We start from the raw sequence: 18,522 nt of genomic DNA on the forward strand, positions 1-18,522 counted from the left end.
CTATAGTACTGGATAAGATAAGGTGCAGTACGAGATTAAGTGTAAAATACACGACCAGAGCATAAATATCCTAGATGCAGTCAAGCAGAATAAGTACTAATTATACCGCACCCAATGGTGATCCTACATGGTGATGTTCTGTTAGAACCCCCGCCAGAATCCTCGTGATCCACCAAGCACTACTATTTAAAACCTGGAGGGGCACAAAACAGAAAGTGTGAGTGGGCAAAAACATAGCTTTTCAAAATCATTTCATTTCTCAAAAGTTCTAACCCTTTGCCATAAAACCTGTATAATTTTCCCGGAAAAATAGAATGTATACATATCTCAAAACTATGCTCAGAAAACAATATTCATAAGTATGCCATGCCAAAGTATATCGATACAATGCTAAGGTAAACTAGGCAAAATATATAAATATAAAAGACCGCATCATCCAAATCTCTCTAACTCAAATTGCACTGCTGGGTATATAGCTCATCACTAATCTCAATCATATCAAATCAAATCCAATATTACACACGAGTCGGAACCACCTAAATGGTCTGTACGACAGGACTAGGTGTAATATAAATATGCTCTAGAGCTACGATCACGTGAAGGCTGTGCGAAAAATCGTGGGTCACTTATGAGTCGGAACCATATATAATGGTCTGTACGATAAGCCTGTGCACCTAACTTGGATCCAAGGTAAGCATACGGTGCGGGAGGTGAACATCATGTGAATGACTGTGCCCTAACTCTGGGCGGGAGCACTAACACTGTGGTGCAGGTTTATGAGTTCTCAATACATCACATCATATCTCACATAACCGAAACAATCTCATACTTTTAATTTATGACTTACCTGGCACTTACATGTGCGTCCACAGCACCAATCATGAATGTATGCAACTACTAATACATAATTAAAATAGATAGATACTTGCTAGCATTTCTAAAACATATATTCATTTAAATTCATTTTCTGTGAAAAATCTCAAGTATATAGGTATATACAGAAAACCAAAAGCCCACTCACTGATATATCGAAAGGTCGTAGCCCCCGAGCCTCGATTGATGGCACTCGACCTCAAGCTAGATCTCACCTATATGCGAAATAACTGAATAAACGTTATTTAAAGCACATAACTAGAATTAGGTAATAACTTCTCATACAAAGCTCAAATGGGGTATTTGAATATACCATCATGATCTACTCAACCTCAGGAACATCCCCATATTTTTAGAAAAAAATTTTGACGTCCCACGCGCCGGTAAGTAGACGACAACATGCGCAGCCACGAGCAGGGAGTCCTAACGGAATCCCTAACCGCAATTAGGAATATTCCGTGGAATATTCCTTTAAAACCTTAACAAACGTTAAAGGCGTTACCTTTTGTCATTAGAATATTCCTTCAGATTTGGCGGAATATGCTCATTCGTCTTCCACAGCTCGCCGAAGTCCGGCGCCTATGACCTCTACGTTGTTGGTTTTTGGAAAATGATACAACCTTCATTTCTCACTCAATTTTCCACCAAATTTCATGAAACTTGAACCAAATTGAAGCTTAGGACGAATAGAACACAACAATATCTATTTTGGGACCTAAAATCCACAGACCTCACTGGAAAATCCCTCGATAATCCGGCTAAACTTGCAACTCGTCGAAGTTCAACTTTCCGACATCCAAATCACTTCATTTTTCTTCATCGAGCTTCATGGAGACTATCTAAAGCTTCCTATAACCTTAGAATCTTCTAAAAACTCCACATTTACGTGTGCATGAATAGTAACTCGAATAAGAGGTTATGGTTTCTTGGGTTTTCGAAGGTCTCTCGTCCAACCACAGTTATAGAACAACTCATGAGCTTTCAAGGAGTTTAAAAATAGTAATCACAACCTCGATCTGTGAAGATTGAAAGGGTTTAAGGGTTCTCCGTATAGGTTGTACGGAAATGGAAGAAGATCCTAGAGAGGGAGAGGAGAGAAATGTCAACGTGAGTTATGTGGGTAAGTGTGAGTGTGTGGTCCAGTTTTTGGGTCACTAATCACAACAAAAAATTACTAACTTTAAGTTCCAAAAACTTAGGAACTAACCAATTTAGTTTAAAACTCAAACTTAAGCCACAACACCACATAACATACTCAATGTCCAAGGGCAATTTAGACATTTCACATCATCGATAACAATAATTCATGATGGTCTGTGACAATCTACCCACCTTAATAAAATTTCATCCTTGAAATTTATACATAACAATACATCCACTAATAACCATAAAACAATCGTGGATACAGTTCCCTCATCTGATCCTTTGTCTCCCAGGTAGCCTTTTCCACTGAGTGATTTCTCCACAAACTTTCACCAAATGCACTATCTTATTCCTCATCTCCTTATCTTTCCAATCCAAAATAGTCTTTGGTTCCTCATCGTAAGTGAAATTCGGATTAATTTCCAGTGGTTGAGGAGGAATCACATGTGAAGGATCTTTAACATAATGACGAAGCATAGGGACATAAAAAACATCGTGCGCTTTGGACAACTCTAGAGGCAACTCAAGTTTATAAGAAACTTCACCGACTCACTCGGTGATCATATATGGTCCAACGTATCTAGGACTCACCTTGCCTTTCTTTCCAAACCGCATAACACCTTTCCATGGTGATAGCTTCAAAAATACACAATCACCTACATTATACATCCGGTCAGTGGCAAGTCTATCTGCTAGACTTTTCTGTCGATCCTTGGCCACTTTTAGGTTAGACTTAATCACCTAAATATTCTGAATATTCTGAGTAGTCTCCACTATCCCAGGACCCACTAAAACTCTTTCGCCAACCTCTGACCAACATAAAGGTGTGCGACAAGATCTACCATAAAGCCTCGAAAGGTGACATACCAATACTGGAATAAAAGTTGTTATTGTAGGCAAATTCCATCAAATCCAACCGCTTATGCCAAGCGTCACCAAATTGTTGAATATGTGGCTCCATAGTAATACTTTCCCATTTCCACTATGGAACGAGAAATGGCTGCATCAATCCAAAAGGCTTCTTTCTTTCTACTTTGACTTGCTGACAAATGACACACCTACTCACATATTCAGCAATTTCTCTTTTCATACCCGGCCAATAATAAAATGGTCGAATGGTATGATTTATTTTTGTGCCTCCAGGATGCATTGCATAAGCTGAAATATATGCTTCATCAAGAATTACCTTCTTTAATTCCATATTATTTGGCACATACATCATACTCTCTTGCATAAACATGCCATCGGTTTCTCGAATTCTGAAGTCTTTCTTCTTTCCCCGATTCCTTGCTTGAATTATTTCCTGAGTCTCTTCATCATTCATCTAGGCTTCAAGCACACGATCAATTAAAATTTGCCTGACTTGAATATTTGCAAGTAAGGCTTCCTTTCGATCTTCCACTCCTAACTCCACTCCGGTGGACTTTAAATCTGCAAGAAGAGGAACATGACAATCATAGATGGCATTAAGTCTAACTGGAGTTTTCGTACTAAATGCATTCGCCACTGCATTTGCACGACCAGGGTGATACTGAATCGTGCAATCATAATCACTAAGCAACTCAATCCACCTTCGCTGCTGAAGATTAAGATCTCTCTGAGTAAAAAGATATTGAAGACTCTTATGATCTGTGAAGATCTTACATTTCTCACCATAAAGATAATGTCTCTAAATCTTCATAGCAAAGATGATAGCCGCTAACTCCAGATCATGAGTAGGGTAATTCTTCTCATGAGTTTTCAACTGCCTCGAAGCATAAACAATCACTCTACCATGTTGCATCAACACACAACCCAAGCCATTCAAGGAAGAATCACTGTAAACCTCAAAATTACCACTATTATCTAGTAGTGCCAAAACAGGTGCATGAGTGAGATAATACTTCAACTGCTGAAAACTTTGCTCACAATTATCATCCCACTCAAACTTAACATCCTTCCTGGTCAATCTCATCAATGACAAAGCAGTGACTGAAAAATCCTTAACAAACCGTCTATAATAGTCTGCTAGGCCAAGGAAACTCCTCACCTCAGTGATGGTTCAAGGTGTTCCCAATTCTCTACAACTACTACCTTTTGAGAATCCACTTGAATACCTTGAGCGGAAATGACGTGTCCCAAAAACGGCACTTGATTCAACCAAAATTGACATTTGCTAAACTTAACATATAACTGATGTTCCTTTAATTTCTTTAACACCAAAGTAAGATGTCGAACATGCTCTGCTTTAGACTTAGAGTATACCAAAATGTCATCAATAAAAAAAATGACAAACCTGTCTATAAATGGTTGGAATACTCGATTCATCAAATCCATAAAAGTTGCTGGTGCATTTGTTAATCCGAATGGCATCAAAAGAAACTCATAATGACCATAATGAGTCCTGAAAGTAGTTTTAGGGACATCCTTGCTGCTGATCTTCAATTGGTAATAACCAGACCTCAAATCAATCTTAGAAAACACGCAGGCACCTCGAAGTTGATCAAACAAATCATCTATACGGGGCAATGGATAATGGTTTTTAATCGTTACCTGATTCAATTGCCTATAATCAATACATAGCCTCAAAGTCCCGTATTTCTTACTTACAAACAAAACTGGAGCTCCCCAGGGTGAAGTACTAGGCTGAATAAAGCCTTTATCAACTAATTCCTGCAACTGGACTTTCAATGCCCTTAACTCCGCATGAGCCATTCTATATAGAGTCAAAGATATAGGATCCGTACCTGGAAGCAAATCAATAGTGAACTCCATATCTCGGTCTGGCGGTAATCCAGGTAAATCATCAGGAAATACATCAGGAAAATGCCTGACTACTCGAACATCCTCTACACTACTAAGGGCAACATCATTCAGCACTACATGAGTTAAATATCCCTGGCAACCTTTTGATGACAACCTCTTTGCTCTTATAGTAGATACAATGCCATGCCTCACTCCACTACGATCTCCCACAAAAGTAACTTCAGATAATCCATGATGATGGAAAGTAATTGTTTTCCTATAGCAATCTATCTTGGCATGATTATAATGCAACCAATATGTGCCCATAATCACATCAAAATCAACAATATCTAACAGGATAAGATTAGTTAGCATAACCACCTCTTCCACCATCACCAGACATCTGGATATACATAATCAACATAACATATCTCCCCTCTAGGCATAGCAAACTCTAACTTATAACGCAGAAGTGTAGGATGAGGTTGCGTCACTTGAGCAAATGTATGAGAAATGACAAAATGCGTAGCACCACAATCAATTAAAACTCTAGCAAAATGACCAAGAATGGTTAACGTACCCATGATCAAGTCCGGATGATTATGAGCATCTTGCAGAGATATATTATTAACACATCCCTAGGCTTGCTCTCGTCCCCTCTACTAGCTTGATTACCTCGTCTCTGTACACCTCGCCCCTGACTTGGCTGACCAGATTGCCTTGAAGATCCTGCACTACTAGAAGAAATCTCTACCTGCTAGGGTTATCCTCCCTAATACCATTACGATCCACCAACTGGAATGGAAGGATACGACGTCTACCCTCCAGGATACTGAGAATACCCATTATGGTAATAGGGATTCTGTGAATACTGATATTGCCCTGAAGCATAAGAAGCAGTATCACCCTGATAATGGTAAGCACCATCTCGACCCATCTGACCATAACTACCAGACCCTGAAACTTGCTGAATCGGTGCTGGTGGTGGCATAGAATGCTTCTAGGGCCTCTGCTGATTCTGGGGACAATTCATAGCTCTATGTCCCTTCTGCCCACAAGTAAAACATCAAATGCTGCCTTTCCTACACTCTTCAAAATGCCTATTATTACATCCGCGACACAAAGAAGCATTTCCTCTTCCAGCATATCCCTGCCTCTGAAATCTAAGACCTCTTGTAAATCTACCACCTCTTCTCTGACCAGTGGTACTAAAACGTCCACTAGAAGAGCTGGAACTAGTTCCACTTCTCTTAAAACTCTGAGTCTTGCGAGGTCCTTAAGAGGACTGACCTTTACCTTTATCATCTCGCCTTTGATTCCCATTCTTTTCTTCCTCATCTTCACTTTCACTGGGCATGTTCTCTGAGTTCTTAATCCTCAACAAAATCTCATAAAACTTCTGGTAAGTAGCACAGGTAGTCGAGGTCGCTATAGAACTCCATTTCTTCTTAGTACCCAACCTGAAAGGACGGAGCATCTCAACCAGATTAACAGCAACCTCTGAATGATAGCGAGACAAGTCAGTGAACCTCCTATAATACTTATTTGTCGTCATCTTCTCCTGCTTTAATTGAGTAAACTCTTGCTTTTTGCGATCAATATACTCAGGGGGAATAAACCTTTTCTGAAACAACTGTTTAAACAATTCCCAATCCATAATTTCCTCTAGGGTAAGCTAATAAGACTCATGTCTCTACCAAGATGCAGGCTCCAGACCTAAAAACCAGATAGTCGTCTCGACCCACCTATCAGAAGGAACATTCCCCTGACTCTGCATTACACGGAAAGTCTTCTCAATATGATTGATCCATTTCTCCGCTCCTTCATGTCTTTCATTCCCCATAAAATGATTCAGCTTCAGATTATACATAGTCTCAAGACGTGTCCTTTGGGGAGGATGAAGCGAAGACCGAATGGCATTAGCAATAGCTTCCCCTAACTGAGCTATATCGGGGAAACTAGGCTCAACAAAAGGATGTGGATCTTTACGAGGCGGCATAGTTCTGACAGAAGACATCAAGGTAATTAGAAATTCTCAGAATATGCAGGATTGCAAACCTAAGGCTCTGATACCAAACTGACACACCCCGGCCTAGATCGAGGCATGCTGGCCGTCACGTGAGGGTGACATAGCCATGTGCATAGTGCGGAAGCAATAGAGATATAAGAAATTACGAATAAACTGCAATAGAGATATAAGAAATTACGAATAAACTAAAACCAAGTCAGCTAGAGTACTAGGTAAGATAAGGTGCAGTACGAGATTAAGTGTAAAATACACGACTAGAGCATAAATATCCTAGATGCAGTCAAGCAGAATAAGCTAATTATACTAAAACCAAGTGATCCTACATGGTGATGTTCTATCAGAACCCACGTTAGAATCCTTGAGATCCACCATCCTCAGAAAACAATATTCATAAGTATGCTATGCCAAAGTATATCGATACAATGCTATAGGTAAACCAGGCAAAATATATAAATATCAAATACCGCATCATCCAAATCTCTCTAACTCAAACTGTATAGCTGGGTATATAGCTCATAATCAATCTCAATCATATCAAATCAAATTCAATACTGCACATTAGTCGGAACCACCTAAAGTGGTATGTACGACAAGACTAGGTGTAATATAAATATGCTCTAGTGCTTGGATCACGTGAAGGCTGTGCGAATAATCGCAGGTCACCTACGAGTCGGAACCACATATAATGGTCTGTACGACAAGCATGTGCACCTAACTTAGATCCAAGGTGAGCATACGGTGCAGGAGGTGCACATCACGTGAAGGATTGTGCCCTAACTCTAGGCGGGAGCACTAACACCGGGGTGTAGGTTTATGAGCTCTCAATACATCACATCATATCTCACATAACCAAAACAATCTTATACTTTTAATTTATGACTTACCTATGCGTCCACAACACCAATCATGAATGTATGCAACTACTAATGCAAAATTAAAATAGATAGATACTTGCATGGCATTTCCAAAACATATATTCATTTAAATTCATTTTCAAGGAAAAATCTCAAGTATATAGGTATATACGGAAAACCAAAAGCCCACTCACTGATATGTCGAAGGGTCGTGGCCCCCAAGCCTCAATTGGTTGCGCTCGTCCTCAGGATAGGTCTCACCTATATGCAAAATAACTGAATAAACGTTATTTAAAGCACATAACTAGAATTAGGTAATAACTTCTCATACAAAGCTCAAATGGGGCATTTGAATATACCACCATGATCTACTCAACCTCAAGAACATCCCCATATCTATACAAAAATTTTCCAAAGTCCCACACGCCGGCAAGTACACGGCAACACGCGCGACCACGCACAAGGAGTCCTAATGGAATCCTTAACCGCCGTTAGGAATATTTCATAAAATATTCCTTTAAAACCTTCACAGACGTTAACGGTGTTACCTTTTGCTGTTAGAATATTATGTCAGATTTGACGGAATATGCTCCTTCGTCTTCCTCAGCTCACCGGAGTTCGGTGTCGGTGACCTTTGCGTTGCCGATTTCTGGAAAATGATAAAACCTTCATTTCTCACTCAATTTTTCACCAAATTTCATGAAACTTGAACCAAATTGAAGCTTAGGACGAATAGAACACAACCATACCTGTTTTGGGACCCAAAATCCACGGAACTCGTCAGAAAATCCCTCAATAATCTGGCTAAACCTGCAACTCGTCGAAGTTCAACTTTCCGACGTTCAAATCACTTCATTTTTCTTCTCCAAGATTCGTGGAGACAATCTAAAGCTTCCTATAACCTTAGAATCTTCTAAAAACTCCACATTTACGTGTGCATGAATAGTACCTCGAATCGAAGGTTATGGTTTCTCGGGTTTTCAAAGGTTTCTCGTCCAACCACAGGTATAGAACAACTCCTGAGCTTCCAAAGAGTTTAAAAACAGTAATCACAACCTCGATCTGTGAAGATTGAAAGGGTTTGAGGGTTGTCCGTACAGGTTGTATGGAAATGGAAGACGATCCGAGGGAGGGAGGAGAGAGAAAGGTCAACGGGAGTTGTGTGGGTTAGTGTGAGTGTGTGGTCCATTTTTTGGGTCACTAAGTACAACCAAAAATTACTAACTTTAAGTTCCAAAAACTTAGGAACTAACCAATTTAGTTTAAAACCCAAACTTAAGGCACAACACCACATAACATACTCAATGTCCAAGGGCAATTTAGACATTTCACACCATCGATAACAATAATTCTGGACGGGCTGTGACAAATCCCTTCTCGTCTCCCTTAAACCCTAACCCTAATATCACTCACCAACAGTTCCAAGTTGTCCTCGTCGTCGTTCAATGGTCGGTTTGGAAGCCACTTGATGACCTCCACCACTAGGTAGGGTTGGGTGCGGATAAGGTCGGTGATCTGAAACCGCTCCTGACCCTTGCAGATAAGGAAGAACCAATCGCTGACAAGGCGCTCGTGCTTGAAGACCTTGCTGACACAGCCGACGTCTGCGGTACTAGAGACGTCGTCGCTGTATATTACCCTGAAATGAAGATCGGTTTGGAGGAAGGAGTGCATCATAGCAAAACTCGAAGATCTGGAAGGGGAGGATGACGGTTGGGAAGAGGACGAGGGGCAAGGGGAAAATGAGGAGCTCGACCACGTTGCCTGATTTGGGCTACTTGGTGGGGTGGCACTCGGAGAATGAGGGGGTTGTGCATTTGAGGGATTCAGGTCGTTGGCGGCGGTGGTGTAGGTGGGGGGGGGGGAGAGGATATTAGGGTTAGGGTTTAAGGGGGACAATAGGGGATTGAGGTTGAAGGTGGGTTTATGTAATTTACCCTTTTTTTTTTTTTTAACAGACTTAGCCCTTTACCATAGGACTGAAAATAACGTCTAGGGTAAATTGAGAAGTAAATCTTAGCCCAAGTATTTGATCAAATGGTAGAAGTGCCTAACTGTTAGAAGTAATCTTCTACCTGTAAACCCTAAACTGAAAAAATAAAAAGAAAGTAAAAACAGATATACATGGTAGAGGCGATGAGTGCATATGAATCATCTAGCATCAGATGATTAAATTCTTTGAATAATATAGTTTTTATATAATAAAAGTAGGCAGAGATCATGGTTTTTATATTAGTTTACCTACACTTGCAATCAAGATGGAGATTAATATAAATAATTTTGAATTTTCCAATTCCAATCTTTCAGCAGCTGACTGGTATACTCGGCATCTGCTGCGAGATACTGATGTTGTATATGAAGATATCGAGGCTTGATTTTTGGCGAAATACTTTAAGCCATTGAAAGTCATTCAAGGTCGTAAAGAAGGAGACACTTTTAGTTTTGGCAAGAATACAAGCGGTACATCATGTGTTTTAATAGGAATGATGAGAAATTTTATATTTTAAGTTATCAACTTTTTAGCACACATATCCTACCATTTGTATAGTGACACGTGGTGTACCACCCCGTGTACCGGTCACACTGAAAAATCTCTTGTAAAGAAGATACATATATAATCGTGAGTGCTCAACGTTTGGATTATTAACTAAGTACCGATTAACGTACTTATTTTTTTATCGATCACATATAATTTAATTTAAAAATTTAGTCTCTCTAATATTACTCAATCTAGGTAATCAGACAAGTCCAAGTCATTGCACTCCTTGAATGCATCATATTGGCTTCTTGTCCTCCATGACTTATATATTGTTTGTTTCTTGGTACATAACTACAGCGAAAGGAATAAATAATCCAAGATGTTACTAGAAAATCAATATTTTCAACTCTATATTTAATTCTGTCGTGTGGTTTCGGAATGTATCCCCTCTTCACTCTATTCATTTGGCTAATTGACATAATATTTGTATATATACGATGGCTATTTATGTTACATAAGTTGGTAGGCCAGCGTTACAAAATAGAGATTGCCTGCCAATTATTGAGAGTATAGTCGTTCCACGTGAAGTAGACTCATACGAGAAAGTATAGTTGTTCATGTAATAATTAAGAATTCAAATTATTAATATTTATTTGAAGATTGTTTCTATAAAATATCGTTCCAGTTAAAAATTGTTTAATCATTAAAATATGATTTTCATTGGGTGTTTCTCTGCATCCGCACCCCTCCAAACTGTTTTTTGCCGGTTTGAGAGTCGTTGGCATGCCTTCTCGATGTTTATGGCCGCACCTTCTCGTTTCCTTCATGCTCCCACCCATTTTCTTTTAGTTTCACCTTTATGCCCAAACCTTGTGAAATTCAATTCCCCAGCCACAATTATACCTTCCCTTTCTGTTCCATCCTTCCATACAACTCGCTTGCCCACCCCCAGATTTCCCTTCCCAACAATAACGTAGTTCTTCAAGTTTCAAGCCTGATTTCGGATCTAGATGCACAACCCATACTCCCCTGCTTTACCGGAATGCTAAAAATTTGGCCTAAGAGTACTTTGACTTTCGTCGCAGTAAGGGTGTTTTACACACCTCCTTGGGCCTAATTTGCAAAATGTACCTTAAAGGTGAAGAAAATAGAGTTTTCGTAAAATCAATTAGTAATAATATAGGTAAGAGCTCAACCACTTATAAGTACATATAATATTCTTTTCTTCCCCTATTGTGGGAGAAAAACTTGTGTGAGGCTTGACTTGCCACTGGATTTTGCTGAGTGGCACTATAATCTTCTCAAAACTCGCCACGTGGCAAGTCTTAAATATAATTTTTTTTTCATTCTCTTATATTTAACATTCTAATAATTATATTTTTTTTTTTTACGAATTAATATACACAATGAAATCAAATCTAATAGTTCATTTTTTTTCTTTCTTATTTTTCTTCTCATTTTTTCTGTACCCGTCTTCATCCCACAAATTCTCCGCTATCTTCTTCCCTCTCCTCTCTCTAAATACAAATGTGCAGACTATTATCGAGTTGATTTTTTAGCAATCTATTTGCACACTTAACTCTTTGAGTGGATTTCATATTTTTACAAAGAACCTATCTAAACTAAAAGCACGACATCACTTACTACACAAGTTATTTAGCTTATTACCCCATATAATAAGCTTAGAAAACCACTAAGCAAAACCTATCATTTGAAAAAGAAACAAAAAAATCAAAGGCTAGACTAACATATTCATAAAATACCCATAATGAAGAAGGTAGATGTGATCTGAGCCTTTGAAATTTCATTCAACGGCCAAAAATTATTATAGCTTTTAAGGGATCAAAATAGATGGGTCGTTGGATGAAATTTCAAAGATTTGAATCACTTGATCCGATGGCATTGATGGAAGAGATCTGGAGATGATCTCTTTTCATTAGGATACCCTAATTTTTATTATCTCTACTAATTAATGAAACCCTCTTTGTCAACCAAAAAATGGTGAAAATACAATTTAGTCTTTTATCACACACACACACACAAAATGATGGGTAATAATGTAATTTCACATGTTCAAATTTTACTATTTTTTTATTGAAGCCTCACATACAGGTGATGTTAAAATATCTCTAATATTATTTTAAAAAAAACAAAAAAAAAACCTCTAACTCCCTTCACATTCTCTCTCTCTCTCTCTCTCTCTCTCTCTCTCTCTCTCTCTCTCCTTCTCATTTTAAAAAAAAAAAACGTGTTCATACACACTTTGTGTGTAGGCAAATGCTAGTAAAATATAAAGAAACCAAACACCCTTACTTGAACAAAAAAACCCCCAATTATAAGAAAGATGTTGCAGTCCTATTTAGAATAGGAATGTGATTGTGTAAATCCTAGGAAATATGGGACTGTATCTTATATTCCTATTAGGATTAAATTACCTATTAAATGTTGTAATCCTAAAGGGAAAGGTTTTACCCTTCCTACTACTATAAATAAAGGCACAATGGGGTGAGATAACACACACCAACAATTACACATTTCTCTATTCTTCTCTCTATTGCCGCACCCCTTCTCTCTCTAAGGTCTCCATAATTGTTCAGTAAATTATGCCTACAACACGTTATCAGCACGCTCTTGACGTTACGCTAACAAGAGAGTTTGATCTTCAAATTGGGGAGTATTATGTTTTAATCATTCTTTTTATGATTAATTTATTATTTTATTAAATTGATCTACATGCTATTGATTCAATTTAATTTTTCTGTGTTGAACGTAATACAACGCATTGGAGAATTCCAGCTTTCAAAAATGATCTTCTACAAATTCAAAGGCTTTTATTGTTTTCTGCTACTTAGGTACGCTTAAAATAAAGGAAGATATTTGAAACGACCCATGAAGCATGAAAACATTCCCCATGATGCATGAACCCCCTACATTTATATTTACCTTCCGATATATATATTGTATATGTTCATATATTTGTCAATATATATATTTGTTTTATGCATTACGCAATAATTGCTATGTGGAATTTGTGAGTCAAAGTATTAAATTCAATTAGAAGCATATTTAGTGTCACAGCCCGTCCCGGAATTTTAATTCCGAGGACGTGAAAAGACGAAAATGCCCTTAAACGGGACTAAGGGGCGAAAATTTAACAATTGGTTTTACTTAAAGTTCCTAAGTTATTTGGTTTTAGGAACTTAAACTAGGCTTAAGTTTGGATTTTTATGTTGGAATTTATGAAATTGGGATTGGGTTGGACACGTGGGATCCCCACACCTCAAAACCCTCCCCATAACCCGTAACATTGTCTCTCTCTCTCTCCTCCCTCACGAAACTCTCAGTTCTCTCTCCCTCTCCTTCGAACTCACACGGACCACCACAAAACCACCCTAAATCTATACCAACGACGAATCTAAGACCACCATTGGAACCCTGAAGACTTCACGAGCACGATGGTATCCATTTCAGGTAAGTTCTACTTCGGGAAACCCTAGTTTTTAAGGTCCCGTGTTTATGTACTGTTCATGATCTTTTAAATGGTTACATTTTAGGCTAAAACAAGGTCACAGCGAGCTTTAGAAAGTCCCAAGGAAGCTCGGAGTGCTTCGTTGGCATGATTTGGACGTCGGGATCACGAACTGTAAGTTTGGCCGATTTCTTGAATTTTTTGAAAAGTTTGATCCCGTTGTTTTTAGGCCTTAAAACTAGTCCAACGCGATAGTAGATGTTTAGGGCTTCAATTTGGTATAAATTACGTGAAAAATGGATGAAAAACGAAGGAGAATAGCAAGTTTGAAATTTTTCCAGAAACCGGCGAACAGTCGCCGGAGAAGACAGGGAATATTCCGTCAGTTTTGACGGAATATGCTAACGGCGTTGACTGACGCCGTTAATTATTTAACGGAATATGCTAGGATTTAACGGAATATTCCCTAACTGCCGTTACTGTGCCGTCAGTGTGCACGGCACGTGGCCGCGCGTGGGGGCGCGTAGGTCCGTGCCACATCAGGCGCGTGGGGGTGCATGAGACCTCCAAAAAATTATTTTAAAAATATGGGGATGATCCTGAGGTTGTGTAGGTCACAGTGGTATATTCATATACCCAATTTGAGCAATATATGAGGAGTTATTAGCTAAGAGTGGGATTATGCGTTAAATAACGTCAATTTGGTTACTTCTCGTATAGGCGAGGATTATACGGACGTTGGGCATGGCTAAGGGAGGCTCAGGGACCTTCGACACGTCGATGTATTCTGTGAGTGGGCAGTTTTGTTTTCCGTATACATATATACTTGCCGTTTTCCCAGAAATTGAAAATGCATGAAATTATGCTTTAAATGAAAATGTATAAAAGTATATGAGATATATTAGTTGAAATGCCATGCACAGAAGTATGCGAAAAGTATATAGAATTATATGAAAAACGTGAATCGAATTGCCATGCATGAAATGATATGAATTGATATATGATGCATATGTATGAATTGGTGCGGCGGACGCACAGGTGAGTATCAGGTGAGTATTTAAATACTGTTATGATGATGTTGATATATATTGAGCTCAAATCCTGCACCATGGTTTAGTGCTTATAGTATTCACCGCATCGCACGCTCGCCTTGGATCCAAGTAGATGTTAGTCGTACAGTCCACGCGGAGTGGGTGCGACGGGCCAGTCTCAGAGAGTTAGTGAGATTCCGACTGGTGGGTGACCTTAGATTATGTGCACAGATGATTGATGAGAAAGCACTAGAGCGTAATATTAACCATTGAGTCGTACAGACTACATTAGGTGGTTCCGACTTATGTGCAGAAGGCCGGATAGGTCACAGAGGTGACTCCGCAGAGTGAGAGTGATAGATTTTGAGCTCTAGGTTCAACCGTACAGGGCTATTAGAGGGCCTCTGGTTGATTACTTTCTTGCACCTGATATGATTATTGTTGATGCATCCATACTTAACTGTTGAATTAGACATGGCATGGCATGATTGATAAAGAAAAATGTTGAGATAGTAAAAATGAAGTTTTGAGAATATATGTGTATATTTATATTTTACATTTCTAGGAAAGTATACAAGTTTTACGGAGAGGGGTTACAACGTTTTGAGAAATGTTTGGATTTGGAAAAGAATTGTTTTACTGACCCACTCAATTTTGGTTTTGCGCCCCTCCAGGTTCAGGAATCACAAAGGAGTGGTGACTACGAGGAATTCGACGGTGTTCTGACAAATTGGACAAAATTAGGACTCACCTTCGGGTGTATCAACTTATAAATTGTATCTTAAAGCTTCCGTACTGTGCAAATGGTTACGTCACTCTCACGTGACGGCCAGCATGCCCTCCTTCGGGACGGGGTATGTCATTTAGGGTTTCCTAAACCTGGACAAATTCAAAGGCTTTTGTTGTTTTCTGCTACTTAGGTACACTTAAAATAAAGGAAGATATTTGAAACGACCCATGAAGCATGAAAACATTCCCCATGATGCATGAACCCCCTACATTTATATTTACCTTCCGATATATATATTGTATATGTTCATATATTTGTCAATATATATATTTGTTTTATGCATTACACAATAATTGCTATGTGGAATTTGTGAGTCAAAGTATTAAATTAAATTAGAAGCATATTTAGGGTTTCCTAAACCTGGATTTTACCAGGCCTAGGCTTGGATTTTACCTCGGTAGGGCCTGCAACCCTGAGCCTATGCACACTAGCCTTGGCCCGCAGCCATCCAACTTGCCCAATTGTCTAGGCTGTCCTCCCATACACACGCTGTAACCTTTTTGGTTGCTGGGTTTTGTTGCTCTGGCTCGCATACATATAGCCAGCATATGCTGGGCTTGTCACTATGCCACCCATACCCAAGCCCGTGACCTGCAGTCACTATGGGGCTGCTTTCACGCAACCAGTCTTCGCTGGGATCCCTGTGACAACCCCACAGGCCAGCTTGCGCTAGACCTGTCCGTGCACTCCCTTGTGGCCCAAAACACGACCCAGCTGCAACTAGGGTCTCCCATTCCTCACCCGTGGCTTGCAGCCACCACCAAACGAACATTTAGGCCTCACTTTATGCTTAAGGCACGCAACTCGTGCCTCTTAACCCCCGGCATTAAGCCCAATTTTTTTGGGGCTCTATTTTTTATCCAATAATATTATTTTCATATTATTTTGCTTCTACGATCGACCCCGAATGGTCCCGATTTATTGAATTAATTAAAAGTGATCTGCAGTCCATTAATCTGATAATGAATCCAAAATTATTAACCTGAAGATCACTTTTGGACATTAACGATTCAATAATTTATTTCTCTTCTTTGAACCGTCACATACTTTCGTAGTAACGAAGCTCTCACACTTGAGTTCCCGAAGACAACTCAAATCCACTACACTAAGTTAGTATATTGCATTCTGAGTTTCTTGCAGGAACCTTTCCTTTATGAACTAAACGTTCATAAACTAAATTGAACCTGTAGTTTCATATTTAGTGCCTTTGAAACCCGAAGATTTCATAAAATAATACACCCATGAAAACCCGACGTTTTTCATGAAAACCATGTCTTAGAACTCGAATGTTCTAACTTTGATGCTTATGGATGATTCATTCCCATAGCACCAATCACAATCTTGTTCCCTCAAATTCAATGGATTGTCGAATCGTCACAAGTTTGATTTTCCTGATTTGGACGTTTTCTAATAGAAACCACTTTAGGTGGGGTACAAGATGTGAATCTCCACTTGACTATCAAGAAGCTGAGAAACCATTGATGCCAACAATGGTAAGGAAGAGCTGAATAAGCCTCCACCATAATCTTCATTCGAAGACTTATGCTCAAAGCATTACAAATGGAAATACTCCTCGAACGAGGATTCCAGGGCTCTTTGGCTCACTTCTATAGACCATCTAATCATGAAAGAAATTGCCCGCAGCAAACCATAATTACGTCCATGAATGAGTACAATTCTGAATTTTATAAATTCGATCAAATCTTGACTGGAGAATACTTTTCTCGTCATTCCATGTTTCTAACTCGCTCCTGAAGCAACAATGTAGAAAGTGGAAATTTACCAAATTCTCGAATCTGATTACTACCACAAACGTGAAAGAAAGGCATGGACCCAGTTCAGCTGAAGTCTACCAAATGGCTCGACCCAGTTCGGTCAAAACCTAACCAAATGGTGATGTATTGCTTCAACATGGATACACTGATTGGCATTTTCTTTCACAATACAATTTTGAGTTTGTGTTCACAAACATATTGTATAATCAGGGCCTGCCAAGGTGTGGCATCATGCCCGAAGCATGATCCTTGGTACATAAGACCTAAAACTTCAAGAATAAGGGATAATATTCTCGAACCTCAACCTTGCAAGAATCTACTCTCATCTTGATGGAATAGATCATTGGTTATGCACCTGTTCGTGCCCCTACCAATGTTGTTGAGGAGTACCATTCTAGTAGTCAATATGTGAGATTGATTTTGCTCGTTGGTAGAGCAAAATTTTGACATGGATGGCCTTATTGGCCGAATCCCCTTAGTAAATTTACTTTGTGAACATTTTTCCATGTTCTTGGATTCAAGTTTGGTATACGTTTTACTTATGGATAATCTTATTGATATTGTCCTCGAATATGAGTTAATTGAATCATGTTTCTTAATACATGTGACCGATTTAACTAAACACGTGATTAGGTAGGAATGTGGGAAAGTTAGTTGTTTGGATGAATGTGTACTACGCACACTAACTTTACACCTAAATCACATCTCTAACAACGACTTCAGGTCTATTCAACGTGATTAAGAGCATTGGCACGCTCCTCGTTGTATGAATGATACTGAATTATCATTAAAGGACCTTAAATTCTTCCCGACGTTGAGTCTTTAAGGATATTTGAGATGACAATGATCATAAATGAAACCACTAAAGAAAATAGAGTGAAATATCTTTGCATCACCTCTAAAAATGAGCCTGAAGCTTTGATTTGGAGCCAATGGGTTGTCTCCCAACTGGAAATACACCACATGTGGCCGGCCTATAACCTGGTGATCGAGCAGTTTACTTGCTTTGGCATGACCTTTTGGGACACTTAGGTCGAACAATGATGCTACAACGCATCTCCTTATCTGAAGTAAGGATTTTGTGCCTACAAGCACACTTTGCCAATCCTGCTCATTAGGGAAATTGATTTTCTATCTCATTTCTTGCAAAGATACGACACGACTCCATTTTCGCAGTGGATTCAAGGGAGTATATATGGACTAATCCAACCAAAACGCGGACCATATAAATACTTATGGTTTTGGTTGATGAATCGATAAACTGGTCACATGTTTATCCACACATATTGTTGCTAAACCTCCTGACCGATTATGGGTTAACCACCCTAATTATACCTTAAGGTCTGGAAGACTGG

At 39.1% G+C, this 18,522-nt stretch overlaps 1 pseudogene; it reads right to left on the minus strand.

Moving 5' to 3' along the window:
- Positions 1 to 9,009: 9,009 nt before the first annotated feature.
- LOC126625419 (uncharacterized) lies at positions 9,010 to 16,164 on the minus strand (annotated as a pseudogene).
- Between the last annotated feature and the right edge of the window lie 2,358 nt (positions 16,165 to 18,522).

Source organism: Malus sylvestris, chromosome 6 (genome assembly GCF_916048215.2).
Source record: "Malus sylvestris chromosome 6, drMalSylv7.2, whole genome shotgun sequence".
NCBI lineage: Eukaryota > Viridiplantae > Streptophyta > Magnoliopsida > Rosales > Rosaceae > Malus > Malus sylvestris.